The sequence below is a fragment of the Heterocephalus glaber genome, unplaced genomic scaffold (genome assembly GCF_053883595.1).
Source record: "Heterocephalus glaber isolate CG9 unplaced genomic scaffold, H.glaber_assembly_v1.0 deba00000738, whole genome shotgun sequence".
Taxonomy (NCBI): Eukaryota; Metazoa; Chordata; class Mammalia; order Rodentia; family Bathyergidae; genus Heterocephalus; species Heterocephalus glaber.
The window spans coordinates 6,121,417-6,149,355 of NW_028258161.1; the positions used below are offsets into that span (position 1 = coordinate 6,121,417).

The 27,939-nt window shown below is 35.1% G+C and overlaps 1 long non-coding RNA gene across 1 annotated transcript; it reads left to right on the plus strand.

Moving 5' to 3' along the window:
* The first annotated feature begins 2,551 nt into the window (after nt 1-2,551).
* LOC110345856 (uncharacterized) lies at nt 2,552-25,787 on the plus strand. Its single transcript, XR_002389479.2, has 5 exons — nt 2,552-2,731; nt 2,861-2,938; nt 11,023-11,146; nt 24,830-24,905; nt 25,003-25,787. It is a non-coding gene; the product is annotated as an uncharacterized LOC110345856 (long non-coding RNA).
* Nucleotides 25,788-27,939: the final 2,152 nt, after the last annotated feature.

Consider the following 27,939-nt stretch of genomic DNA (forward strand, 5'->3'; position numbering starts at 1 on the left):
TAGCAGGCTTCCTTACTACTTTTCTAGAACAGTAGGCTGAGTTTTTCTAATCCTTCTGTGATTTTTTTTTCAGCCTCTGAACTTGAAATTTTCTCTTCAAATATGTGTAGAAATCTCAATCTTCATGACCCCTATATTACATAGGGTTCCTCTTTTTACATCTCTAGCTTTCTTTTAAGTTCTGCAATATATTTTCTCATTTAAATAAAAACATTATGTATTATTCAGTGTTTTATGTGTTTATGGGAAGGGAACATCTGTGACAACTTAGACTATAATACTGCCTCCAGACTATAATATTATTCTCCATCAGAGCAGAAAATCTTTTCAAAATAAAAATCTAATCAGCTGGGGATGGTGGCACACATCTGTAATACCAGCTGTGTGGAAGGGTGAAGCAGGAGGATCCCACGTTGAGTCCAGCCTGGGCAATTTAGCCAGATCCCTGTCTTGAGATTAAACAAAAAATAGGCTAGGGATGTAGCTCAGTGTGAAGTCCTTGACTCTAATTCCTAGTACAACAAAACAAACCTAATCATGCCTGTAGCCTAGTTAAAATTGTAAAATGGCTTCCCATCCCAATTTTGAGTGAAACCACAGTTCCAACATGATTCTACATGATTTGCTCTTTGCCTACCTTTCTTGGCTTAAGCAGTTTTTCCTTTTACTGAACACTCCCTAAACCCCTGCCTGCCAGATCTCCTTCCCTCACCCCTATTTGCCCACCGAGGGCTTTCCTAGGTGCTGTTCTTTAGACTGTGATCTGTCCTTGTCTGGCTGATTCCTGTTGCTTCAGGTTTTAGCAACCTGTAGACTATGAGCACCCTATCTAGCGTCCTCCCATTTCTGTATTACTACATTTGTAGCACTAATTATACTTTCTAATTATTTGAATTTATTTATTTTCTATTCCCAAGTTAGATTAAGTAGCTTCACATGATTAGGACTACATCTTTCATTCACCCACAGTAAAACAATTTTTGACAGGTACCTTAGTACCTCAATAAATATTGAAAGAGTAAACCTCTTGGAGTTAAATATTGACTTGACACATTTCTACATTTAATGTATTTTAAGATTTTCTAGAATGACTTTATACAATGGTAATAACTTTAAACATATTTACTCATTCTACTTGCAACTATGAACTCATTCATTAATAAATAGAAACATTAAAAGTAAATCAATAAAACCCAGGATGGCATTCTCTTTTTGTAAAGCCTTAAGATACTGTTTCAGCAATATTCATGGTTTTCAGTATATAGCTCTTGTACATCTTGCCAGATTTATCCCTAGGCAGATAATAACAATGCTATTACAACTAGTATTGTTTTAAAAAATTTTAGTATTATTTTGTTTTACAACAGCTACATCTGACTGTTGGTGTCCCTCCAAAATTCTTATGCTGGTACTGAACCCCTAATGTGATGGCATTAACAGATGGGGTCTTTAAGAGGTGATTAGCTGTCAAGGGGTGAGGAACCCTCGTGAATAGTTTAGTGCCCTTATAAAACAGGTTTAAGGGAGTCTGCTAACCCCTTCTGCTATGTGATGATGCAACAAGAAAGCACTATGTAGGAAACAAGGCAAACCCTTAGCAAACACCAAATCTGCTGGCACCTTTGTCTTGGATTTCTAAGCCTACAAAACTGTGAAGGGTACATTTTTGTTGTTTGCAAATTACCCAGTCTAAAATATTTTTTTATAGCAGCCAAATGTACCAAGACAATGTGGAAATAAAATTAATTTATGTTTGTTGATCCTGTATCCTTCCACTGTGATAAACACACTTACTAGTGGTAACAGCATATTTGGAGGGTAGATTTCATAGGATTGTCTACATAGATAATCATGTCTGTAAGTAAACACAATCTTTCCAATATGCTATTTATTTTCTTTCTTGGCTTTTCACATTGGCTAGAACACCAGGACAATATTGAATAGAAGTGAAAATAACGTCGTGTTTGTTTCTGATCTTAGGAGAAAAGGGTGAAATCTTTTATCTTTGAGTATGATATTAACTTTAGGTTTATCGTGATGCCCTTTATTGGTTTGATGAAATTGTTTTGTATTCCTCCTTTTCACAATGGGTAATGGGTTTTTTTGCATGCTTTTTCTGAGTCTGTTAAGATAATCATAAAATTTTTCTCTTTCTGAACCTTAATTTGGTCAGTTGCATTGATTAATTGGCCAATGTTATACCAGTCTTACATTCCTGCAATACATTTTACTTAACAGTCAGTTATCCTTTTTGTATATTATTGGATTGTATCGGCTAAATTTTGAGACATTACACATTTTTTTTTTTTACAAAGGACATTGGTTTTATTTTGTTAAATGTCTTTTTTATCTTATTTTTTAGATAAGGGTAAATACTCTAATAAATAAGTTGAGAAATGGTCTCCCTTTTTCAATTTTCTTCAAGACTATGTACTATTAATAATCATTACATTTGTATACTTGATAGAATTTACCAGTAGAACTGTTTGGAGTTTCCTTTGTGGGAAAGTTTTTAAATGTAAATTCAGTTTCTTTAATAGTTACAGTGATATTCATATGTTCTGTTTCTTTTCTTTTTTAAAAGATTTTGGAGATTGAACCTAGGGCCTCCTCCATGGTAGGCAAGTGCTGTGCCCCTGAGGCACACCACAAGACAGGGCCACTAAGTTGTCCAGGCTGGCCTCCACCTTGCCATCCTCTTACCTAGCATGCCAAGCAGCTGGAATTACAGGTGGGCAGCACCACTCCCAATATTCTCTTCAGTGACTTGTGTTAATTTTTTTCAAGGTATTTTTGTTTCATCTAACTTGTTGAATGTATTAGCATACCATTCATATTATTCTTTTATTGTGCAATAAAGGATTAACTCAGCTGACTTGGGATGCTCAAACCTTGCAAGTTCTGAAAAAAGAAGTCGCCCTAGACTGACTCCCAGGAGGTAAGTTCTAGTTTAAGCCCTTGGAATATCCTGCCTGATAAGATTGACTTTATGTATCTGGGGTCTTTGACCTTACCAGATAATTTATGCCAACACTGTGACTTGTGGTGAATACCTGTTTTTGTTTGCCTGCCTTTCTGGCCCATGCTGTATCAGTGTGACAACTGGAGGGGCTAGAGATTGAGAAGCTAGTGCCAGTTGTTTTCTCAGATTTTCCGTTTTTTTTTTTACTTGTTAGGTATACTGTAGTATTGTGTTATTTTTAGCAGTTGTTTTAGGGTCATGATATACGTCTTTAACTTACAGTCTTTGGTCGGTAGTATTATACCCTATATAGTATAAGAACCTTACTAATGTATATTTCCTCTTCTTCCCTTCTAGCCTTTATGGTATTGTTTCATATAGTTCATTTATATATGTGAAATAAAACCCACACTGTGATGTTGTTATTTTTGTTTAAACTGTTAGTTATCTTTTAAAACAGATTCAAACCAGGCGTGGTGGCACATACCTATAATCCCAGCACCTGGGAGGCTGAGGCAGGAGGATTGCTGGGAGTCCTAGGCCAGCTCAGGCCACATAGTGAGACTCTGTCTCAAAACAACAACCACAATTAAAAACAAAACAAAAACAAAAAAAGAGGAATTCAAATAAGAAATTCATATTTACCCAGGTAGATGCAATTTCCTGTACTCTTTGTGTGTGTGTGTGTGTGTGTGTGTTTGTAGATTCATATTTCTATCAGGTGTCATTTTTCTTCTGCTTAAAGGACTGCCTTTAAGTTTCTTATACATATCTGCTGGTAATAAATTTTTTAAGCTTTTTTCTATATGAAAAACTTTTGCCTTTGCTTTTGAAAGGTATTTTATTGGGTACAAAATTCTAGTATGACTTCTTTTTAGTGCTTTATAGATGCTGCTCCACCATCTTCTAGCTTGCATAATTTTTATGAGAACTCTACTATCATTCTCATCTTTGTTCCTTCATATATCTTGTTTTCTGTCTTCTTGAGGATTTTTGCTTATTACTATTTTTGCTCAGTTTGAAGATGATGTGACTTGGCATAGTTTATATATTTCTTATAATTGGGGTTCTTTGAGATGCTTGGTATGTGTTTGTATTTATAGTTATTATCAAACAAAGATTTTCTAACCATTATTTCTTCATTTATTTACTTATTTTAGTTTCCTTCTTTCTCCTTTCTTTTGGGGTTTTTATTATATATGTGTTAACCACTTAAAGTTTTTCTGTAGCTCACTGATGATGTTTTAATGTTTTAATATCTTTTTTCTCTCTTTGCTTCATTTTGTATAATTTGTCTTGCTAAGTTTTCAAATTCACTATTATTTTTACCATTTTCTTCTTTAATGTCTAGTCTACTACTAATGTTAGTTAATGTTTACTAATGTTAGGGGATCAGAATAAAATATATATGCCTTGCATGACGATATGTAAGAGTCATTTTAAAATGACGTGCTATAAATGATTAAGATTAGAGATATATATATCTCCCATGATGAATATAATTATATATTACAAACATGCACTAGTAAAAAAAAACTTTTAAAAAATGGAGTGCTACAAGAAAATTAACACCTTGCATTTTCCTATTTTCCTTTGGGAAGGATTCAGAGCTCTTTCCATCAGTTTTCAGATTCCAAAATATTCTGTTGCATTAAAATTTTTGTCTGTCCCTGAGTGTGTTACTATTAGGGAGCAATGTGAGGTATATTGGAAAGTAATTTTGTTACTGCTGTGTTACAAAGTACTAGAACAATGCCTGAGATGGTGGGTTAATATGGATGGATGGATGGATGGATGGGTGGATGGATGGATGGGTGAATCATGTCTTCCTGGTGGCCAGGAGAAGAGCTAAGTGTAGACTGGGAAAAATATGCAGCAGTATGAAGTTAATACTTAGCACCTGGGCAATTGAGTCTTGTCTATATGGTGTTTTGGCTTTGGGGTTTTTTCTGCTTGTTTTAATTTCAGAATTCATCGTACATTCTTAAAGAAATCATACTGACTCTATTAAGATACTAGAAAACTGAATTTCTCCTCTCCCTATCTATGCTGTCTTCCCTGGAATATTTTAAATATGTTTTCTAATGAAGAAGAAATTTCTTCTAATTGCACTAGCATTTCTAGCATTTTTTAAAAAATGAAAACACATAAAAAGCATTAACTAGAACTTCTGGGCAAAATAATTCCTGTTTAACAGTTTCCATTGGTCCTCAATTTAATTACCATATTATTCTGCCAGCTTTCTCTAGAAATAATTGACTAAATGAAGTCATTTCATTGGATATTTACAAACACTAGACTTGTAAAGGGGGTATCTGTCTGTTCCCCCTTGGCTTGGAAATGACTGTGGCTAACCTGGCAGTGCACAGCTGCTATTTTGGGCTCAGCTCATAGTCACCAACTCAGTAAGATGTGGGGAAGGAAAGAGAGCAGTGTAAAACTTTTGATTATTATGCTTAGTCTTATTTTTAATTTTGTAATTTTTGCTATAAAATGAGAAAGTACAACTCTGAATTGGTCTATACAAAGTGGTTGAATAGTGGTGTGTGTGTGTGTGTGTGTGTGTGTGTGTGTGTGTGTGAGGGGGCTTTTAGAATATCTTGTCAAATTATGAATAGTCTGGAAGGAGTCTACAAAGTTTTAGATATCTGTAGTCAAAGCTTAAACAATGGTTTATTAATAATGATAAATTACTAAGGACAGTTTGTTAGTTATTGATTTATATTCTGTAATAAAGTATTTTTGTTTTGGATAAGATTTAATTTTGAAGGCATAATCTCAAGTAGAAAGCAGATAAAATGAAGACTAGGCTGGAGTTTAATTTTATCTCAGGCAGCTTATAGGAAATTCCAGAAGACAACGTCAATATAAATTAAATTTTTAAAGAATTGGGGTACCAAATTACAGTACTGTAGATTCAGGTTTAAAAATGTCAATCTCGGGCCGGGGATTTAGTTCAGTGGTTCCGCTGCTTGCCTTGCAAATGCAAGGACCCGAGTTTGATCTCCGGTACCAAAAAAAAAAAAAAAAAAAAAAGTCAGTCTCTACTCCACAGGAAGATTGATGCAGCAACTTCATTTGGTCTTTCCAAGAAATTCCAACTGCAGTAACACAATGTGGTGTATTCAGAGTGGTTATACATAGTTTAAAATATTGAAAGATAGAATGAAAATATGATTATTTTGGAAAACTCATTTTTTAAGAACCATTTTTAATAAGCATAGTAAAAGTGATAAGCATCTTATTTATTATTTAGGTACTGGGACTTTGAAACCAGGGTCTTTACACTGAGCTATATACTCCAGCCCTTTTTTTTTTTTAGTCAGAGTCTTACTATGTAGTCCAGGCTGGCCTTGAATTTATGTCAATCCTTTTGACTCAGTTTCCCAAATGCTGGGATTTTAGGTGTGAGCCACCATGCCTGGCTTATTTATTTTTATTTTTATTTTTATTTTTAGTCAGGGCCTTGTTAAGTCCCCGGGTGGCCCAGGCTGGGCTCAAATCCACTACCAATCCTCTTGCCTCAGCCTCCCAGAGTGCTGGTATTATAGCTTGGCTATGATGCCTGGCTATAATAAACATCTTAAGAAGAACATTAAGAAGTGAGATGGTTGAAGCTAATATAATTATGAAGTGTATGGAAAAATGAACCTAGACTTGTTTCTAATTTCAGCTACATAGGACCTCTTAAAGATGACCCCAGAGTAATCCAAAGTAAATTTTAGTATATAGTATCATCAACCAACCCCATTATAATATGTAAGTTTGGCAAAAATCCAATTTCATTATAGCATGGCAGGTATCACAGGGTATGAAGGTAATACAGTTTGTGCACCCTCCATAAGAAAAAAGAATACAACGCTGTAGATACACATCCAGTAACAGAAACTTGGAAGCCTCAAGCAAGTGAGACGGTCTCAGGAGTGACCTTGAGTAGCTTCAGACTGCTTTTGGTTAATATGTTTAATTTCATTGATATTGAATACAAACTCATTGTAAGTAAAGAGCAACTCAAATATCAGTGTGGTGGGAAAATGAGAGGATTGGAAATGAAGACCTGGGTTCTAGCATAGGGTGAGTCATTGGTTTCATTGTTCATTTACTGAGTAGAGTATTCTAAAAGGCATTATGGATGTGTCTCTGAAAATAAAGGCCCTATGTTTAAGGAACATGGGATTCAGGTCCAGTCTGAATTTGGGAAGTGGTTTGCACTATACCCCTTTCAGAGGATGTAGTAGACTTCTGCATATTAATGGCTCTGAGAGGTTTCACTGGTAAGAAACAAATACATCGCAAACACATATCAACTTCACCTGAAAGACATTTGGGAAAGTGCTCTTATGAGGAATTATCTCACTCAGCCTCCTTGACTATTGTAGAGTCTATTCTTAGGTTTTACTCTTTGGCTAAATGGAAACTTTTATTCTTATAAATATAATATCAACATTCTCCATTTATTGTAGACAGACTTCCATACTCAGTGGCAGCTTTCATTAAATGGCACCACCCATTGAGCCAAAATGGGCAGTGAGTGTGAATAAATATATTCCAATGCTTAACTGAGATGGAAGGACTGGCACTTTATGCCCAGCTTTGTTCTCCAAGACTCCTGGGAAAACTTTCCTTTCAGCTCCTTCCACCTTCTTAAATGAGCTCTCTGCTTTGGTGGTGTTGCCTTTTGTGCTTGTTTGTAGAAGTTATTATCCTGAGTGTGAATACCACCCAAGGAGGCCTTGCAGTGGTTAGAGGCCTAAGAAAGAGTAAGATTCTATCCTTTCTTCAAAGTATTTCTTAATGTAGAGTGCTGAAAGGAGTCCTTTTCCTCAGTGAGGCACGGAATTTAAACCCAATGGCAAAGTTACCCCACCTTTTTTAGAATAATTGCCACTTACCCAAACATTTCTGAGTTCCTTATAAATTGGCTCCCTCAGTCTCTTAACCATTTTAGTAGCTCTTCTCTGAACTTGGTCCAAGTTTTCCATAATTCTGTTTAACAAAGTGCTCTGCAGGGAATGCAGTGTCCAGGTGCAGTAACCTTGCTAGGTCATTTGGTGCTGTGGGAGGGGCCAAAAGAAAGATGACAACCGTCCAGTATCCCTTAGGCTCTCATAAACATGTGGCAGCATTCCAACCAACAGAGTTGAGCTCATAGTAAACGAGTAGGTGAGTGGACTGGAAGTGGCCCCTTTCTTAATTTAAGTGAAAGAAAAGCCAGTGGCCACTGGATTACAAACAAGTAGTAAAAATATGTGTGCATTTGAAGAAATCTTTCACTTTAAATAATATTATAATTGTACTTAACATTAAGAAATCATTGTAAAGCAGAGGATGAGAAGGTCTTTATAGGGATATTTCTGGGGAACTCAATGACCTAATCTGAATGTTACTATTCCATTCTTTATACTTTATTTGTATAAATAAGATTATTACAGGATAGTTTATTAGTTTCATTTCCCATTTTTAATGGGCCAGAAAGGAAATCTGATGAAACATAGAAGTCACTTGAAATTGAGTGAGATTCTCAGGATCCAAGAAAGTGAGTAAATGTAGAAGTCAAAATTATATTCCAAGTATATACAGTTTCAAGCCCTGGACTTTTCACTTGATTAAACAAACAAGCAAACAAAACAAAATATTCTTGCCCATAGCCTGTTTCCAATATTGATTGGGGAAATTAGATGCAAACACTGATTGGCAAGTCTTTTGATATTTTTAATTATTTGTGGTTTTCTTTTTTATTTTTGTAGTCAATAGTTTATCTTTTTTTATAACTCCATTTTATGCAAAAAATAAAATTTTGCAGACAATAGCATCTAATACTAAGGAAAAAATAAGTTATTCAGTTTGTTAGGGCTCTAGGAGACTCTAACAAGGTTCAGAAAGAGCAATATTAAGATTTAAATACAAAACTCAAATATCTGAAAATATAAAATACTGTACTCTTATTTCTTGATACTTGGGGCATTAAAATAATTACATAACAAATCTGATGGCAAGACTAGTTACATATAATGGACTACCTTAAAGAATACATAAGTTAGTTATGCATGAAGCCACCTAATTTTATGGCCAGTAATATCTGACCCATATTTAAAATCTACAAATAAGTCAGGCATGGCGGTGTTCACCTGTAATCCCAATACTCTGGGAGCCCAAGGCAGGGCAATTGCAAGTTCAAGCCTAGATCGGGCATTTAGTGACTTAGTGAGATCCTGTTTTAAAAGTAAAAAAGTTCAAAAGGTTTGAGGTTGTAGCTCAGTCCAAAGGCCCTGGGTTCAATCCCCAATAATGAAAATAAATGAATAAATAAATAAATAAATCCACAAGTATTGCTATGAAATAAAACTAGCCAAGAACTATATCAGAAAAAATAACAGCAACAAATATACATGTTATTGTAGCATTTGAAGGGTACTTTTTTGATCATGAGAGTTTAAGAATTGAAATGCTATTATTTTTCATAGCCTGGAATGTTTCTTGCTACTGAGATTCCATTAAATATCACTGATATGTGATCAAAGGCCATTGATATTGGAATTAGGCCTTTGTTTCCAGTTCTTTTCTGTATGGTGTATTTTTCCTTGACCATTCCAACTAAATCTCTATTTCCTAACTAAATCTCTATTCAAGTGAGTATTTGGGGAAAGTAGAATACTACTATTGAATCCAGAATTAGTCCTCCTTTCTCTAGTTAAGCATCTCTTTGTATGGGCCCTGTCTAACTCTGGTGGCTGAATTCTGGAACTCAGCATCTCCTTTGAACACAGCTGGACTCTCAGGTAGTTTGGTCTTTGGGGACCAATATACCTAAAATAACTTTGAATAGTTAAATTTGACCACGTGTGAAATGGCAGTTGCCTTTTAATTTTAATGGAATATTTTAGAGCATTTTTATGGAAAAGCTCTTAAAGTTCTTTCTTTCACTACCTTAATGAAAGGGAAAAATGTGTTGCTCTAGCTGTTATTTTTTTATAATAAATTTAAAGCAGTTCCTACAAATCTTAACAAGTAAAATCAAATTTTTAATGCATTTGGCAAAATGCCTTTATAAAAATTGTAGAACAAAATAAAATATTCTGGATGTGAGCATTTTTTCAATAAAAAAGAACTGAATTTATGAGAGTACTTACATCATGTATCAATATTTCCAAGTTAATTTGCTGTGTAGCATTATCAACCTACATCATTACCACAATAGTTACTGTTGAAGCTGAAGGCTTGTGCTTAGATTTTTAGATGGAACAGAAAGTGAGATTCACAAATATGAGTATTGCAGATAGAAACCCATATTTCTTTGACATATGTAAATTAAGATATCCACTGATAACATGCTCTTGATGTAAACTATAGTAATAAAGGTTATACGGGTACTTTACTTTGGAACTTCACAAAGGCTGAGTCTTTTGAACAAGATGCAGTGATATGTTGGTAATGTCTAACAAAAGGTCCCTAAAATAACAACAAAGACAATATACCTGATTTGCTGATTTTCATAGCATAAATATAAAATACAGAGTGAAGAAGAGAGGCATACAGTTGTTCCCTCTAACCAGCTCCATACCAACCTAACCCAGCAGACTACTGAAGAGGAATTCTTTAATATTTGCTAAACGTGTAATACAAAAGCTATCAATTGTAAAGGCCAAGTTTAATGGTGAAAATACTAGTTACCTGAGTAAGATGGGGTAGTACCAATACTACGGGCATGGAGCACCTAAGAAACTTTTGACAGGATTTAGTGCCCCTATCACATGGAGCATTTTGAGCAAATGCCCAGTCATAAAGAAAAGTAACTTTTGGATAAGTGGCTTGATAAAATGAATAGAAGTGGAAAAAAATTAAGGCAGAGATTTTATATTGCTGGTTACTTGTGAGGAATCTTTAGCACTTTTGTGCTCAGAATGAGCTGTCAGCTGAATGCTTCAAAATGATCATCTTCTGAATGATAGTATGATAATATGTTTCTGGGAAGAGATTTTATTTCAGCAGTTTATGTTGTAAGGGTTTCTCATGTCTCATTGAATAAACACAACAACCTTTTTATTCCTTCCATTTTGCAGATGGAGAAACTGAAGAACAGAGTTTTAAGTAACTTGTCCAAGTCACCACAGCTAGTAATTGGCATTCACCTTGGCAGTCTGACCCAAGAAGTTGTGTCTTGAAGCAATACTCTCTATGCCTCAGGTATTTTATAAAGGCTAGTTATTAGTGTAGTTAGTCAAAAATTTTGAATATTTTGTAATTCCCTATGGTAATTGAATGTGTGCGTAGGAGACATAATGAAACTGTTATTTTATTCAGATGGATACATGGTTTATAAATGGTATGCATTTTAAGGTTAGAATGATTCTGTATCAGATAATTTTTAGATGACATTCATAAAATGGTGATTTAATAATAAGGTGCTTAAACTACACACTTACCTTTAATTACTAGAAATGATCTGATAAGAAACTATAAATTTGAACTCTTGTTCACCTTATGGTGCCTTGCGCACAGAGATTTACATAGTTACACATATATCACATAGATTATATATATGGGTATGGAAATAAGGAAATATAACTTAAGATAAAGTAAGAGTATGAAAATTAAAATGGAGCAATGAGAGGATAGAACACAAAAATCTGTGTTTTGAGATCTTGTACTCTCTAGAGTTCAATCTCAGTTTTTGTTCTAAATCTCTTCAGAGCCATAGCACAAGGTATAAATGTCTTTATTGCCTTCTTTATTTTGAGAAAATGATTTTAAAGTACAGGAAATAAAATATATATCTACATTTCCACCATACAGATTAACAATGTTTATGTATTTCCCCAATCCCAGCCCTTGACAACCAATAATTTGATTATTGTTCCTATGGTTTTATATTCCTAGTAAGATATAAGAATTATAGTTGCTCCACATCATTGTCAACCCTTCATATTATTATTTTTAAAAAGTGTAGACATATTGTGGCTGTGTAGTAGTAGCTTATTGTGATTTTAATTTGCATTTTTCTCATGAAATCTGATGTTATCTTTCATATGCCTGTGTGTCATCTGTCTGACTTCTTTGATAAAATTCTATTCAAATATTTTTGCCCATTTTAAAAATTGAATTGTATATTTTCATATTATTGAATTTTAAGGATTCTTTTTTACTTCACACAAAAAATATAGACCACTGCTTTTTTTTCCCATTAAGTTTATTGTACATTTTAGGCATAAAATACAGTTACATTCATCATTGGGATCTTGTACCACTACATGAGTATCTTGGTTCTTATTTTTTTCCCTTTCCCCTGCCCTCCCTTCACCCCCTCCACCCTTCCCTATTTGCAAAGACTTTGTTTCCATTTTTTGCCTTTTCTCATATTTTTTCTTTTCCCTTTTTTCCTTTCCCCTACCCCTCCCACTTCCCCTGCTCCTTTAGACCTTTTCTTCCTGTTACCCAATGTCAATTATACATTTTTAAAATTACAATATCAAGATCTAGGAGACATTACCACAGATTTTACAGAATTTACAAGGATATAGAAAGCATATTACAAAAATCCTTTTTGAAATAAATTTGACAATTTCTAAGAAGTACCTTGGAAGACAAATTAATGAAACTAACTCTGGAGGAAATATAAAATTTGAATAGCACCTATTAAAGAAAGTATATTCCTAGCTTGAAAACCTTCCTATATGACAACAGCAGGCTCATATACATTTTAACTGATAAATTATATCAAACAATTAAAGCAGAAAAAAGAAGGAACACTTCTCCCCTCATTTTAAGAACTCAACATTGTGCTAATCCTAAAACTGCATAAAGATAATAGAAGAAAAAGGTATGAACATAGATAGAAATTTGTTTAACAAAACAAACTATTAGAAGTCAGATCTGGCAGTATGTAGAAAGTGGTTTTGTTATAGGGATGGGAGTGTTGGTTCAGCATTGGAAGATCCACCCCCGAAAGTCATCATTTTAACAGAGAAAAGGGAAAAGCCGTATGATCGTGCCACTAGTTGGAGAAAAAGCACTGGACTAAATTCTACAGCTGTTCATGGTAAAAGCTATCAGGAGACTAGAAGTAGAACAGAAACTGCTCAACAGATTAAAGACATGTACTCCATACTTCCAGTGAGAACACCTTATATGAATGGAGAAGATACAATGCTTTCTCGCTAAGGTAGGAAACAAGGGCAGATGTGCCTACTCTTCATCTGTCCATTAAACTTTAAAGCATAGGCTCAAACCAAAATAGTCTGGCAATAAAATGACACAATTAGGATAGTATTGGCAAGGTAGAAGCAAAATCTTTATATGTAGTTGAAATGATCATCTACAGAGAAAATACTAAGAAATCTCTAGGAGCCCCTAGAACTTGTACTTGAATTTAGCAGGATTAGAAAACACAAGGTATATATAAAAATTTAGGTCTGTGTATACTTGCTATAAATGAAGAATTGGACATTGAAATTTAAAAGTTATGTAGGAGTACAAAGGACCTAGAAAAGTTAAAAAACAAAAACAGTGTTGGAAGACGTTTAGTACCTAATTTTAAGACTTCTTCTAAAGCTACAGTAATCAAGGCAGTGTTGATGTAAGAAAAGACATATAGATCATTTGAATAAAACAGAGAATCTAGAAATAGAACCACACATATATGGTCCACTGAGTTTTCAAAGATTATTTAACATTAGCATTTTATAGAATATAAACTCAATTCAAGAGCCAAGGAAGAGATAGTGTTTTCAGCAAACTGCATTAGAACACCTGGTATCCGTATACAAAAATTAACCTCAACTCTTTATTTCCATACATGAAAATAACTTTAAGGGATCTATGAACCTAAATATGAAAGTCTAAAAGTGTAAAACCTTAAGAAGAAATTATAAGGGAAAATGTTTATGAATTCAGGGTACATGAGAACTACCTAGGATACAAAAGACATGATGTATAAAAGAAAAAAAATTGATAAATGAGATTCCATCAAAATTTAGAACTTTAAATGACATCATTAAAATGAAAAGTAGTCCTTAAACAGATCATATTTACAATGCATATAACCTATGACCAGAATATATAAAGAATTCTTAGAGCTCATTAATAGACAACCTAATTAAAAAGTACACATAAGAAGATGATAAATAGCCAGTGTAGCACCAAGAAAGGTGTGCAACTCTAGAATCAGAAAAATACTAATCAGTACAATAACAAGATTGAAGTATACACTCACTAGGGAGATGAAGCTAAAAGTTTTAAAAGCCTTGTCATGACTTTTTCTTTTTGGTAGATTCTCCCCCATTGCGTTTAATTTGTCACGCCCAATGGATTCATTCTGCTGGGTTTCCTGGGGTTGTGATCCTCATTGTCTTTTCCTAGGATATTTAGACCACTGCTTTTTGAATGAAGTTGCAAAACTCCTAATCTTTGCCCCAGGATTAATTTATCCTCTTATGTTGAGTTGGGAAGGTTTCCTTCTAGTTATGTAATCACTTTGGAATACTTTCCTGACTTCTTTTAGCATGTTGAGTTATTAGTTCATTTATTTTTCTCTTCAGTTAAATTACTTCATTTAAAGCTATATTTTTCTCTGAATTTGAAAACATTTAATAAATTTGTATGCAGAGTGTTATGCTCTGGATGTGCAATGTCCCCAAAGGTTCATGTGTTATAGGCTTGGAACTCAATGTTGCATTGGTCAGAGATGGGTCTTTTGGAAGATGACTGAATCACGAGTTCTGTAGCTTCATCAATGAATTAACCTATCGATCGATTCATAATTTGATGAGATCATGGAAATTTAGGAGGTGAGACCATTTGAAGAGAGTGAAACATGATGCATGGCTTTGGGGACTATATCTTTTTTTTTTTTCCAGTACTGGTGATCGATCTCAGGACCTTGCACTTGTGAGGCAGGTGGCAGCACCACTGAGCTAAATCCTTGGCTCTAGAGGACTATATTTTGTCCCCAACCCTTTCCTTTCTGGCTCTCTTCTCTCTCTCTGCTTCCTGGCTGCCATATATTAAATTGCTGTGCTCCCCACCATGATGTCTACCTCATCACAGGTCCAGAAGAAATGGAGCCAAGTGACCCTGGGCTAAAACCCTCTAAACTGTGAGCCAAAATAAGACTTTTCTCCTTTAAGGTGTTTTTCTCATTTATTCTGTCACAGCAACAAAAAGTTAACATAGTTAGGAATGGTTTCTTAGGAATTGAACTAACTTTAGGGTCAATCAATAATTGCTATTTGAATTTAACTGCAGGTTTTATCTTTTCTTTGCTCTTTTTTTTTCTAGGTATTTTCTGCTTTCTAGAATTGAATTTTTATTTTGTTAGAACACATTATTTTGTATTTTCCAGGAAGGTTATGGGTGTTAAAATTTGAGATCTTGCATACTATTACTTACTCTGATTTTTTTTTTAAATGTGGGTCACTAAGTTCTTTTTTTAAAAGATTAATTTTATTGGCACATTTTAGGTATACAATATAATGACATTCATCATTGGAAATTTGCACGTTTATATAATCTCCCTTGGTCCTTATTTTTTTCCCATTCCCCTGCCCTCCCTATTTACAAAGACTTTGTTTCCATTTTTTCATTTTCTCATATTAATTCCATTCCCTTATTTCTTTTTCCCTACTGCTCCCATTTCTCCTTCCACTTTGCCCCTTTTCTTCCTATTTCACATTATCCATTATACTGTTTAGTCCTTATTTATGCTTTCAGTTTCTCACACTAGAAACACTATTTGGTATTTACACATGTGTGTCCTATTTATTTCACTCAAGAATATCGCCTCAATGTGCATCCATTTAGCTATAAATGTCTCTAATTTCTCATTTTTTATGGCAGAGTAGTACTCCATTTTATTAAAAAACCACATTTTCTTTATTCAGTCTCCAGTTGATGGGCAATTGGGCTGCTTCCAAGTTTTAGCTATTACAAATTGTGCTGCTAAGAACATGGGTGCACATATATCACTGTGGTATGATTCTTTTAATTCTTTGGGGAAGATACTCAGCAGGGAAATAGCAGGGTCAAATGGGACTTCCAGTCCTAGTTCTTTGAGGTATCTCCATACTGATTTTCACAGTAGTTGCACCAGTCTGCACTCCCACCAGCAGTGGAGCAGTGTTCCTCTTCTCCCAAAGCCCCACAAGCATTTGTTATTGGTTGATTTCATGATAGCAGCCGTTCTTTCTGGGGTGAGGTGGAATCTCAGCATTTTTTTCTGCTTCATCTCTTGAATGATCAGTGATGTTGAACATTTTTTCATATGTTTATTTGCTATTTCTACTTCTTTGTCTGAGAAATGTCTGTTCATATCAGATGCCCATTTTTGGACTGGATCTTTAAATTTGGGAGGTCTGATTTTTTAAAGTTCTTTAAAGATTCTTGATAGTATACGTTTGTCTGAGGAGCAACAGGTGAAAATTTTTCCCACATTGTGGGTTGTCTCTTCACATTGTTGGTGGTTTCTCTTGCTGTCCAGATGCTTTTCAATAAGAAGAGATCCCACTTGTTGATTGTTTGTGCTAATTCACAGGCAACTGAGGTTTTATTTATAAAATCTTTTCCTACACCAATGTCTTCATGAGTTCTACCTAAGCTCTGTTCCAGCCAGTTCAGCATTTGTGTTTTAATATTTAGATGTTTAATCCATTTAGATTTTAGTTTAGTCCATGGTGAAAGATGTAGGTCTAGTTGTAATCTTTGGAAAGTTCAAACTCAATTTTTCCAGCACTATTTATTGAAGAGGCTATCTTTCCTCCAGTGAGGATGTTTGGCTCCTTTATCAAAGATGAGGTGGCTGAGTGTGTCTGGAGTTTTTTCTGCATCTTCTAAACTGTTCCACTGGTCCTCAGGTCTGTTTCACTGCCAGTACCATGCTGTTTTTATCACAGTAGCTTTGTAGTATAGTTTCAAGTTGGGGATTGTGATACCCCCTGCCATGTCTCTGTTGCCTAGAGTTGCTTTTGCTATTCTAGGTCTCTTCTTGTTCCAAATGAATTTTTGGATTGTTTTATCCAGGTCTGTGAAGTATGCTGCCAGGATTTCAATTGGGATTGCATTGAATCTGTATAGCAGTTTTGGAAGTATGGCCATTTTTATTATATCGATTCTTCCTACCCAGGAGCAGGGGATGTCTTTCTATTGTCAGATATCCTCTTCACTCTCTCTTTTTAGAATGCTATAGTTTTCAGAGAAAAGGTCTTTGATTTCTTCTGTTAGGTTGATTCTTAGATATTTCAGGTTTTTGGATACTATTGTGAAAGGAATTGTTTGTCCTATTTCTTTCTCAGTGAGTCTGTTGTTCATGTAGAGGAAAGCTATAGATTTTTTTGTGTTGACCTTGTATCCATCTATTTTACTGAATTTGGTTATTAAGTCTAGAAGACTTTTGGTGGAGTTCTTGGGGTCTTCTATATAGAGTATCATGTCATCTGCAAATAATGACAATTGGACTTCTTCATTTCCTATCTTTATTCCATTTTTCTCTTTCTCTTGTCTAATTGCTGTGGCTAATGTTTCCAGGACTATATTGAACAGGAGCAGTGATAGTGGATATCCTTGTCTTGTTCCTGATTTTATTGTGAAGGATTTCAGTTTTGGACCATTTAGTATGATATTGGCTGGTCGATTTTCATAGATGGTTTTCATCAGATTGAGGTAGAGACCATCTATTCCAATTTTTTGTAGGGTTTTCATCATAAGTGCATGTTGGATTTTGTCAAATGCTTTTTCTGCATCTATTGAGGTGATCATATGATTTTTGTCCTTGGCTCTATTGATACAGTGCATTACATTTATTGATTTGCATATGTTGAACCATCTCTGCATCCCTGGGATGAATCCCACTGGATCAGGGTGTATGATCTTCTTGATGATCTTCTGCATTCTATTTTCCAGTATCTTATTAAGTATTTTTGCATCTATGTTCATGTGTGAGATTGGCCTATAGTTCCCTTTTTTGGTTGGGTCTTTCTCTGCTTTGGGGATCAAGGTGATGCTTGCCTCCAGGAATGAATTTGGGAGTATTGCTTCCCTTTCAATTTCATTGAAGAGTTTAAACAGTAGTGGCAATAGTTCCTCTCTAAATGTCTTGTAGAATTCAGTAGTTAAACCATTAGGACCTGGGCTTTTCTTAGTTGGTAAGCTTTTAATTATGTTTTCAATTTCATTGATTGATATTGAATTGTTTAGAATTTTTAGGTCTTCTTCGTTGAACTTTGGTAATTCATATCTAGGAATCTGTCCATTTCTTCTGTGTTTTCCATCGTATAGGTTCTCGAAGTTGGTATTGATGATCCTCTGGATTTCTGCTGGGTCCATTGTAATTTCACCCTTTTCATTCCTAATTGCATTGATTTAGGCCTTTTCTTTCCTTTTTCTGATAAGGTTGGCTAAGGGTTTGTCAATTTTGTTTATTTTGAAGAGCCAACTCTTGGGTTCATTTATTTTTTGTATCATTCTCTTATTCTCCATTGCCTTGATTTTTGCTCTGATCTTTATAATTTCCTCCTTTGTATGAGCTTTGGGTTTGTTCTGCTCTTCTTTTTCTAGAGGCTTGAGGTTCAGCATCAGGTTGTTTAATTCAGCTTGGTCTCTTTTCCTAATATGAGTATTCACTGCTATGAATTTGCCTTTTAAGACTGCTTTCATTGTGTCCCATAGATTTTGATATGTTGTATTTTCATTGTCATTTAACTGAAGGAATTGTCTGATTTCTTCTTTAATTTCCTCTGTGACCCATGTTATTCAGAAGTGTGTTGTTCAATTTCCATGTGTTTATGAATTTTTTGCCATTTCTTTTGCTATTGATTTCCAATTTCATCACACTATGGCCTAGTACTATACAGGGGATAATTTCAATTCCTTTGCACTTACTTAAACATGTTCTTTGAGTGAGCATGTGCTCTATTTTGGAGAACAATCTATGTGCAGATGAAAAGAATGTGTATTCTGATTTTCTGGGATGGAACACTCTGTAAACATTTTTTACGTTCGTTTGTTCAATTGTTTGATTGAGTTCTAGTGTTTCCTTGCTTATTTTTTGTCTAGTTCATCTATCTATTTGTGACAGTAGGGTATTGAGGTCCCCCACTACTATTGTATTAGTGATTATTTGATTTTTCATGACCGTTAGTATGTTTTATAAAGTTGGGTGCACTAGAGTTTGGTGCATATATATTTATGATTGTCATCTCTTCCTCTTGAATTGTTCCCTTTACAAGGATGTAAGGTCCTTCTTTGTCTTTCTTAAGAAATGTTAGTTTGAAATCCACTTGATCTTCAAAGAGGATAGCTACTCCTGCTTTTTTTTGGGTTCCTGTTGCATGTATTATTGTTTTCCACCCTTTAACTTTCAGTCTGTGAGTTTGTTTTTGAATTATGTGTGTTTCTTGTATGCAGGATATTGTTGGATTTTGCTTCTTGACTCATTCTGCCAGTCTATTTCTTTTGATTGGTGAATTGAGACCATTAAGTTTGATGGTTATAACTGATGTGTATTGACTTGTCATTGTCATTGTCTTGACTTCCTTTTTGTTGGATTCTCCCCCTTTGCATTTAGTTTCTTGTCATGCCCAATTGATTCACTCTGCTAGGCTTCCTGGGGTTGTGATCCTCATTGTCTTTTCCTAGGATATTGTCTAAAATTTTTTGGTGCGCTGGTTTGGTATTCATGAAGTTCCTAAGGTGCTCTTTGTCATAAAAGTATCTTATTTCTCCATCAATTTTCAAAGGTAGTTTTGCAGGGTATATCAATCTGGATTGGAGGCTGTTTTCCTTTAGTGCTTGAAATACATCACTCCAAGCTCTTCTTGCCTTGAGGGTTTGTGTTGAGAAGTCTGCTGTGTTTCTGATGGGCTCTCCTTTGTATGTGATTTGTTTCTTTTCTCTAACTGCCTGTAGAGTTTTGTTCTTCTGTTTGCTTTCTGGAATCTTAGCTATTATATGGCTATGTGTAGATTTTTCTGTTTTTGATCAAAGCTAGTTGGAGTCCTATATGCCTCACTTATCTGTATGTCAAGTTCTTTTCCCATGCTTGGGACATTTTCTGCAATCACTCTTGTGAAAAGTTTTTGTATGTCATCTGCACTCTCTCCTGTTTCTTGGTTGACTCCTCTTAGTCTTATGTTATTCTTTGAATCGTCTAGCAGCTGCTGGATTGATTTCTCATGGTCCCTTACAATTTTGAAGCAATTTTTCTTTTCCTGGTCACTAATTGCAATCTTATCTTCTATATCTGAAATTCTGTCGTCACATTTGCTCATTCTGCTGCATAAACTTTCAGTGGAGTTTTTCATCTCCTGGAAATCTGTTTACATCTGTTTTATGGATTCCATTTGTTTCCTATGTTGGGATTTCATCATGTTTCTCAGCTCCTCTATTTTTTTTATGTATGTCTTCTCTAGATTTATTAATCGTGTCTTACACTATGGGCACAATCTCTGCTGTTGTCTGAGAAATTATTTCGTATTTCATTTTTTCCAGGCCCTCTTTTGTTGCCAGTTCATGGAGTCCAGGAGGTTGAGTATCAGATTGTTCCATCTTGTTTCTCTTTGGGGTTGCTGTAGGTGATCTGGAGATCTGGTTTTGAGACTTGTTTATCTGTCTCCTCATTTCAAAGGGGTGGGGGGGTGTTGCTGGTGCCCTCACGGCTCACCTCCTCCATGCTGAGGGCGGCTCTCCTCCTCAGTGCTGCAGGCAGTGGTATGCCAGCCTTAAGCTGATTTTAAATGATAGTTTAGCTTCTTTTGTAAATTCTATTTGTACCTCATTTTAAAGTATTGGTCCATTGTTTTCTAGCATTCTTTTGTTGTGGATGAAAAGTCTAATGCTGTTTTAACATTTCTTTCTACTTTATTATACTCATCATCTCTTGCGTAATGAATTGGAGCTTTCTCTTTATTATTAGGATTAATATATTTAAACAGAATATGTATAAATGTTATTCCTGCACTGGTGGAAATGGATTCTTTCAGTATGAAGAAACTTTAACTGGGAGATTTTTTTTAAAAAATTGGTTTTATTATTATTTTTTACATACTTTTTCTTGAATATATATTCAAGATGTTTATTAGAATTTTAAGATTTATTCTATGTATCTTATCTTTTCTTAAATACTTTTTTCTTCTCTGTCCTTTGAATTCTTAATAGGATCTTTCTATTTACTAAGTTAATTTTGAGTCCCATTCATTCTGCAGTTCATCCCATATTACAATAATTATGAAGATTGCCAACAAAAGTTTCTTTTTTACAGCATTCATTTTGGTTCATGTATTGTTTTTTTTTTAGTACTGGGGATTAAACTTGGGACCAGGTGGTGGAACCACTGAGCTAAATCCCTGGTTGATGTATTTTTTTTAGATGACATCTTTTCCTTTTGAAACTGTTTGTAGTTATTAATTCCACAATTCATCATTGCTTTCTATAATTTGTTTCCTCATTGAGTATTTCTTTTGTGGAGTTTGATCCTTTTTAAGACTTTTTTTTGACCCTTCATGTTCGACCTTTGGTGACCTGCATATTTATTGATGAAGATCTATGTCAAATTTATTTACTTGAGGGCTACAAATCACTAAAAAGTATCTGAATAGAATTCAGTGGATCTGAGTATTTAGATGAAAATTTAATTTCTTTTACTGGCCTTAAGATAAAATTTAGCAATTCCTTTAATTATGAATGTAGGCAGCAACTGCAAGAGCATTAATATTAACTATGACTTTGCCACTTTTGGAAATCACAGATATTACCATGTCTCACTAATTTGTAAATGTGGATTAAAATCATCACTACTACAAAATTTTGGTAGTATTAGAACTACCGCTTCAATATTGTTATTTTGTGTGTGAATAAAAAAGCAAGTATTTTTATAATAATTTTAAAATTATTTTTATGGTCTTACTTCAATGTAATTTTCTTCCCTTTTCATCATTTTATGAAATATATATTAGATATTTCAAAAGTTAATCTATTACAGGGTCCATAGACATCATAAGACATCCAAAGGAGTCTATGACACAAAAAAAGGTTAAACCAAGTCTTGCCAGGTGTGGTGGGACACTCCTGTAATCCCAGCACTTTGGGAGGCTGAGCCAAGAGGATCTCAAGTTCAAACCCAGCCTGGGTGATTTAGTGAGACTCAAAATAAAAAATAAAAAAGACTGAGGATGTAGCTCAGTGTGAAGCCCCTGGGTTCAATACCTAGTACAAAAAGAAAGAAAGAAAGAAAAAGTATAAGTACATAAATACATACATATGTTCTCAGTCCAGATATGACAATCTCTGAGGCAGCTTGGGCATGTTGTTGTTACTCATCATCTAATGCCAGAATTCTCAAAGCTTGTGATAGTTGGGGGGTCACATATTTCTCGCACAGCCCTTGGTAACCACTCTTGAGACCAGAATTTCCATTTTTGTTAGTGTAGTACTCCTGCTTTCTGCTGCAGGCAACACCAAAGCAATAGTTATTCTGCTGGCCTTAATTATCTGACTTCCCTGATTCCATTTCTCTGGAGCCCCTGCTGCTCCTGAGTCTCAGGCATAATCTTGTGTTCTACCAACTTACTTCAATTTTCAGGAGATTCTTTTCTTCATCTTTTTATTAGATTCTTTCCTTCTTTTTTTGTTTCATTACATTTGTTTCCAGCTCTTCTGTAATTTACAGTTCATCTGATTACATCTGCCAGAAAATTCTATTGATGGACACTAATGCTGCCTTTTCAATTTGCTGTGAATTGATTCTTACTTTTATGCTTCCTCTGATTTGGAGAAGGTGGAACAGATGAACACATATTTAGTTTTCCTTCTTGAGCCAGAAAATCTTGTTTACTTATTTCAAGTGAAAATTTAACATATAGCATTGGCCCACAAATTTACAGACCCCTCTTAAAGAAAAGCCAAATTTCTGCAGATTCCTAGAGTCTACTGATTTAGGAAAAGAAACATTATTGTACATAAAGCTTCCATTTGGGCTTGAATTAACTTTCTTTATCCTTCCCCCTTCCTTTCCTGTTTTCCTACTTAGCAATAATGTTTATACAAAGACAAGTCAGTTTTTCCTCTCAACCGAGCATACTTTTCTTCTAGAATTTTTCATCGTTGTAATATCTTACTCTCTAGTGAAAGACTTAATTAGGTATTTATAGCTGATGAGTTTAAGACATGTTGACACAAAATATGGCACCTTGGCATACTGAATATTTTGAGTTAAAGGAATTTGAGACACAGCAGGTATGGGAAGACCTTTCTGACATTTTCCTAGAACAGACCATAAGCCCTTACATGAGAAGTGCCTTCCCTATACTCACAGAAAAGGAACATCTTGTGTCTAAAAACAAATGGACTCCAAAATGAATCCAAATGAAAAGATCTAGCTAAGCTTTCCCATTTATTGTTATTAGTTCATACCCTTTGTCCTATCACATTTGTCCAAGTCTTTCCACTTAGCATAGAAGTGTTTCAGTTTGACCACTTCCTGGGGAGGGCTAGGAATGGGGAAAAAATAAGAACCAAGATGCATTATATAAAGGTACAATTCCCAATGAGAACTGTAATTGTGTTGTATACCTACAATGTACCAATAAAAGAATTTAATACAAAAAAAAGTAATTTGCACTAAATAGCCAGGTAGCGTGGCACATGCCTGTAATTCCAGCTACTCAAAAGGCTGAGGCAGGAAAATTACAAGTTCTAGGGGAACTTAGCAAAATCCTTTCTTGAAATATAAATGGCTGGAGATATAGTTCATTGGTAAAATGTCTCTTGGTTCAATCCCTAGTACTGCAAAAACAAACAAATGTATTTATGTGATTTTATTTCTTGTTAATAAGCATCCCAACTGAGAAGTTAGAAGAGTAAAAGAAAGATATTTTTCTTCTTCTAACATACTATGTTTCACTTGGTTGCTGATCAAAAATAATTTGTGGTAAACATTTAGTAAAGTCATGTGTATGTTTTATCTGCCTGGGTATTCTGTTTTGCCTAATATCAAGAGTGCTTCTGTGCTGTAGCCTTATCGATAAAGACCGAGGATGAGTCTCACTTACAGAAACTGCCAACAAGAGAATTTTGTATGTTAAATTTTCCCATACCAAAAAGTCCAAATGATTTAACGTTGACATGAAGACTTAGAGGTATTTTGATTTGTACCAAATTAGTCATTAATTAAACAGATATTTGCCTTGTTCATATTTTTAGCTTAAGTAAATTTTTGCTTCTTAAGTTTATTTACATTTAATTTAATTTGTTAAAGGAGGAGAAAATTTATTTTGAAATTTATTATGAAATAAATTTATTTTGAAATTACTTATGAACATTTATTTTGGCTCGTATAAATTTTATTTTAGATTTAATTTATGGTGAAAATCATAACTTCAGTTCATAATTCTATCAGAACTTTAAAAATGATAAATAATAATTTTATTTGAGAAAAATAATTTAAAAAATTCATTTCATCCCCCTCAAAATTAAGCATAAAATTCTTTTGTTATATTTAAATGTGTCAAGAGCTGGCTCCCCACATATCACCAGCACAATTTGTGGTCAGGATAGATGTTGGTTTGCTGTTTACCATTGTAAGGTAAAAAGTACCATATCACAAAGTGTTGGCCATGTCTGGGAGGGCAAAGGTGAGAAGGTAAGGGTAGAATTTATTATAGATGGGAAATTTGGTTTAAGCTTGCTCTTTCAATGTGAGGACTTGATTAGGACTGTGTATGAATCATAGTAGTGTAGTCTAAGATTGGTAGAAGGAGCAAGGGGAGGATTTTGAGACATGGGAGGGAAAGAATCCAAACCATAAGCCTCGGTACTTTCCATTAAAAAGTTGGTGGGTCTTTTGGGAAATTCCTGTAATGAATAACCAAATCATTTGCTTGTCAGACCAGTCCTGAAGAGAAAAAAATAAATGCCAATGAAGACTGCAAAATAGTAAAATCACATGAAGGAAGGCAGTAAGGTGTGTTTTCTTTTCATAATGCCCAGGCTGAGTGTGTGGGTAGATAGTTTTGGTTCTCAAGACTTATCTGGATTGTATGACCCTGCCTTTGCTCTAGAACCAAATCTCACTGGGATCCTCCTAGAAGAAAATTTCACCTAAAGGAGAAATGTTGATGATGTAAATGGCATATTCTGAAGTCCTTGGATTGTGATGTGATTGTCTGAAGCTAACACCTAGGGCATCAAAGACTTAGCCAGGGGCTCCACTCCTGGGGCATGGACAGAAACAAGACATGTGGGCCACCTACTTAAAGCATTATATGAGGCTATCAGCACTGGATTACAAACAAAGGATCAAGAGTAACCCCTTAGTTGTTCTGGCTGCTGCAACACAGTACCATTAAGTAGGTGGCTTAAATAACATTATTTCTCACTGCTCCACAAGCTAGAAGTTCAAGATTAGAGTGCAAGCATGGTTGGGTTTTGGGTCAGGGCCCTCTACCCTACTTACAGAGAGCTTTCTTCTTATATCCTCACATGGGGCTGGGGTATGGGGAGAAGAAGGAAGAGAGAAAACAGGAAGTGAAAGAGAGTTCTCCTGTCTTCTTATAAGGGCAATAATCCCATCCTGAGCTCCACCTTCATGAACTGTTACTTCCCAAAGGCCTCATCTCCAAACACCATCACATGAGTGAGTAAGGCTTCATTGTATAAATTTTGGGGAACACAAGTATTTAGCCCATAGCAGGTGACTTTAAATTAATTTTTATCTGGCCTCTAGCCAAGCTCTAAAACACCTAATACAATGCATGTAAGATGAATAGGTCTTTCTTGGGGAAATATGTAATCTACCCTTCTCCTTCCCCTCCAAATATATGTATCAGTTTCTCACCACCATATAATAAAGTCTAAATTTCCCTTTTATTAAAATTTATGTGAAAGCTTCTGCTTGTGTGCTGTATTTTTTTTCTTGTTTTGAAGCTTCAAAAGGGACATGATAAAGTACCAGAGCACAAGTCAGATTATTATGTGCATATTTACTGAATGAAAAAATATATATGCCTATGCACAATTTAAATAGCAAAAAAAAAAAAAAGAAAAGGAAGAGGAGAAAATAGATGAGTATGAGGAGAAAATAAATATTTCAAAGTCTTTTTCCATGATGCTTAAAGATATTTCTTGTTCTCAGAAGTTTCAAAGCAAGATAGGGCCTTTTCCTTTTTGTGGCTTGAAGCAACTTTCCTGCCAACCACCATCTCTGTCACTAGAAAGCTATGTGCTGGCAAACTGGCCTCAATAGTTCAAGGTTAGAGAACCCCAGCCAACACCCGAGGGTGGGACAGAACCTAGGCGCCAAGGCAGTGTCCTCAGGCTGCTAATTTGCTGGACACATACAGCCCTGTTCTGTAACCTTCCCCTGGATTGTGGGTGAGTGGAAACCATTAACATTTAAAAATATTTGCAGAAATCAAAGTGGGGGGAGGTATTTCTGGAGGGCCAGTACTCAGTGCACTTTTATGCATGCCAAACTTTGCTGGCATGGCTTAGGAGTTGATAGAGAACATCTGGGTGACTGCTGTAGCAGCATATAGATGTGGCTGAGGAAAGGGAACAAAGGGGTCTTGTGAGGGAATGTTGCAGTGGGGGAAATGCTCTCTGTATAGAGGCTTACCTTAATGTCTGTCCTGTGCCAGGGGAGGGGAGTAGGGATAGGAAGGGGAGTTTTTTGCCGTCATGTTGCCCTGGTAATGAATGCTGGAGACTGAGTGGCAGCATAGAACTGGCCTGTTGGGTGCCAGAGATCCTTGTTTCCACTGTCAGACAAGTGTGTTAAGGTCCAAGATGCAACCAACAGCAACCACCATGGATGGCATCCTAATGCTGCCTCTTCTCTGGGAGTTTCTTTGTCTAAATGCAAGAGAAGTGGATATACATTGCCAAGGAGGGAGGGCTCTGCTTTCATTTCAGACACAGTTCTCCTTGCTTCTTCCCTCACCAATCCCATTCATGTGGATACAAGATAGAATAAATTAGATATCAAAAATAGGTATATTTCAAACACGGAAGTGCTCTTATTAACTGGAGGTTAAGATCAGACAGTTGAAAATCTGCCATTTTTAGGAAGAATTTTATATTGGATTCTGATCTGTGCATGACTCAGTTTACCCACCATGAATGTTTTGGCATTTATTAAATCATACCAATGCTGATATAGGATAGGAAACACTATTTTATAGCGGTTCACAAGAATGAATAAACTACTATGCCCTTTACACAGATAGTCCTTGTGACTACAAAGGAGTTTATGTGCTGCAATAAATGTGACATAAGTACTTCATTTACAGTGTCCTCCCTCTCCTCTTTTCTTTGCTTCCAAAAGCTCATTGCTCTCCTCTCACTCTGCTCCAAAAAAACTTTTCCCACATTTTTCATATTACTAAGATCTCTCTTTAAAAATTCATTTAAGAACCCAGACATTAACACTTGAAACTACTAGAGGATTGTGTTGGCAGTGGGTCTAGCACTTCATTCATTCAACAAACATTCATTCAACAAACATTTGTCAAGTGGCCACTGTGCCACGGGCACTAGGGATATCATACTTAATAAGACAGCCCCTGCTTTCCAGTCCTGGGATGCCCAGATGATATACCTACTATTTCAAATAGTAAATTCTGGGTTGCATGAGAACCAGTAGGTAAACCTTACTTCATTCAATGGTCTTTGCTTCCCTGACTTTTTCAATTTTGAATTGACTCTTGCTATTCAGACTGTTCACACTAGTTTTAAACTTATGTTCCCGAGATTACTTGTTCTGTCCTCAAGAAGGTAGTAAAATGGTAAAGTTACTTGAGACTTTGAGTTTTAGGTGCTCTGGTATTCATGATTATATACACTTGTGTTGCTGTGAGTGTGTATTCTGAAATAGACCAATTAATGTTATAGGTTTGGTTTTGGAAAAAGCAATTTTTAATTATTGTTAGTTCTATATTTGTTTAGAATTTGACTGTACTTTAACTTTATGTTGAGAATTACATTTTGCTAGCTGAGCA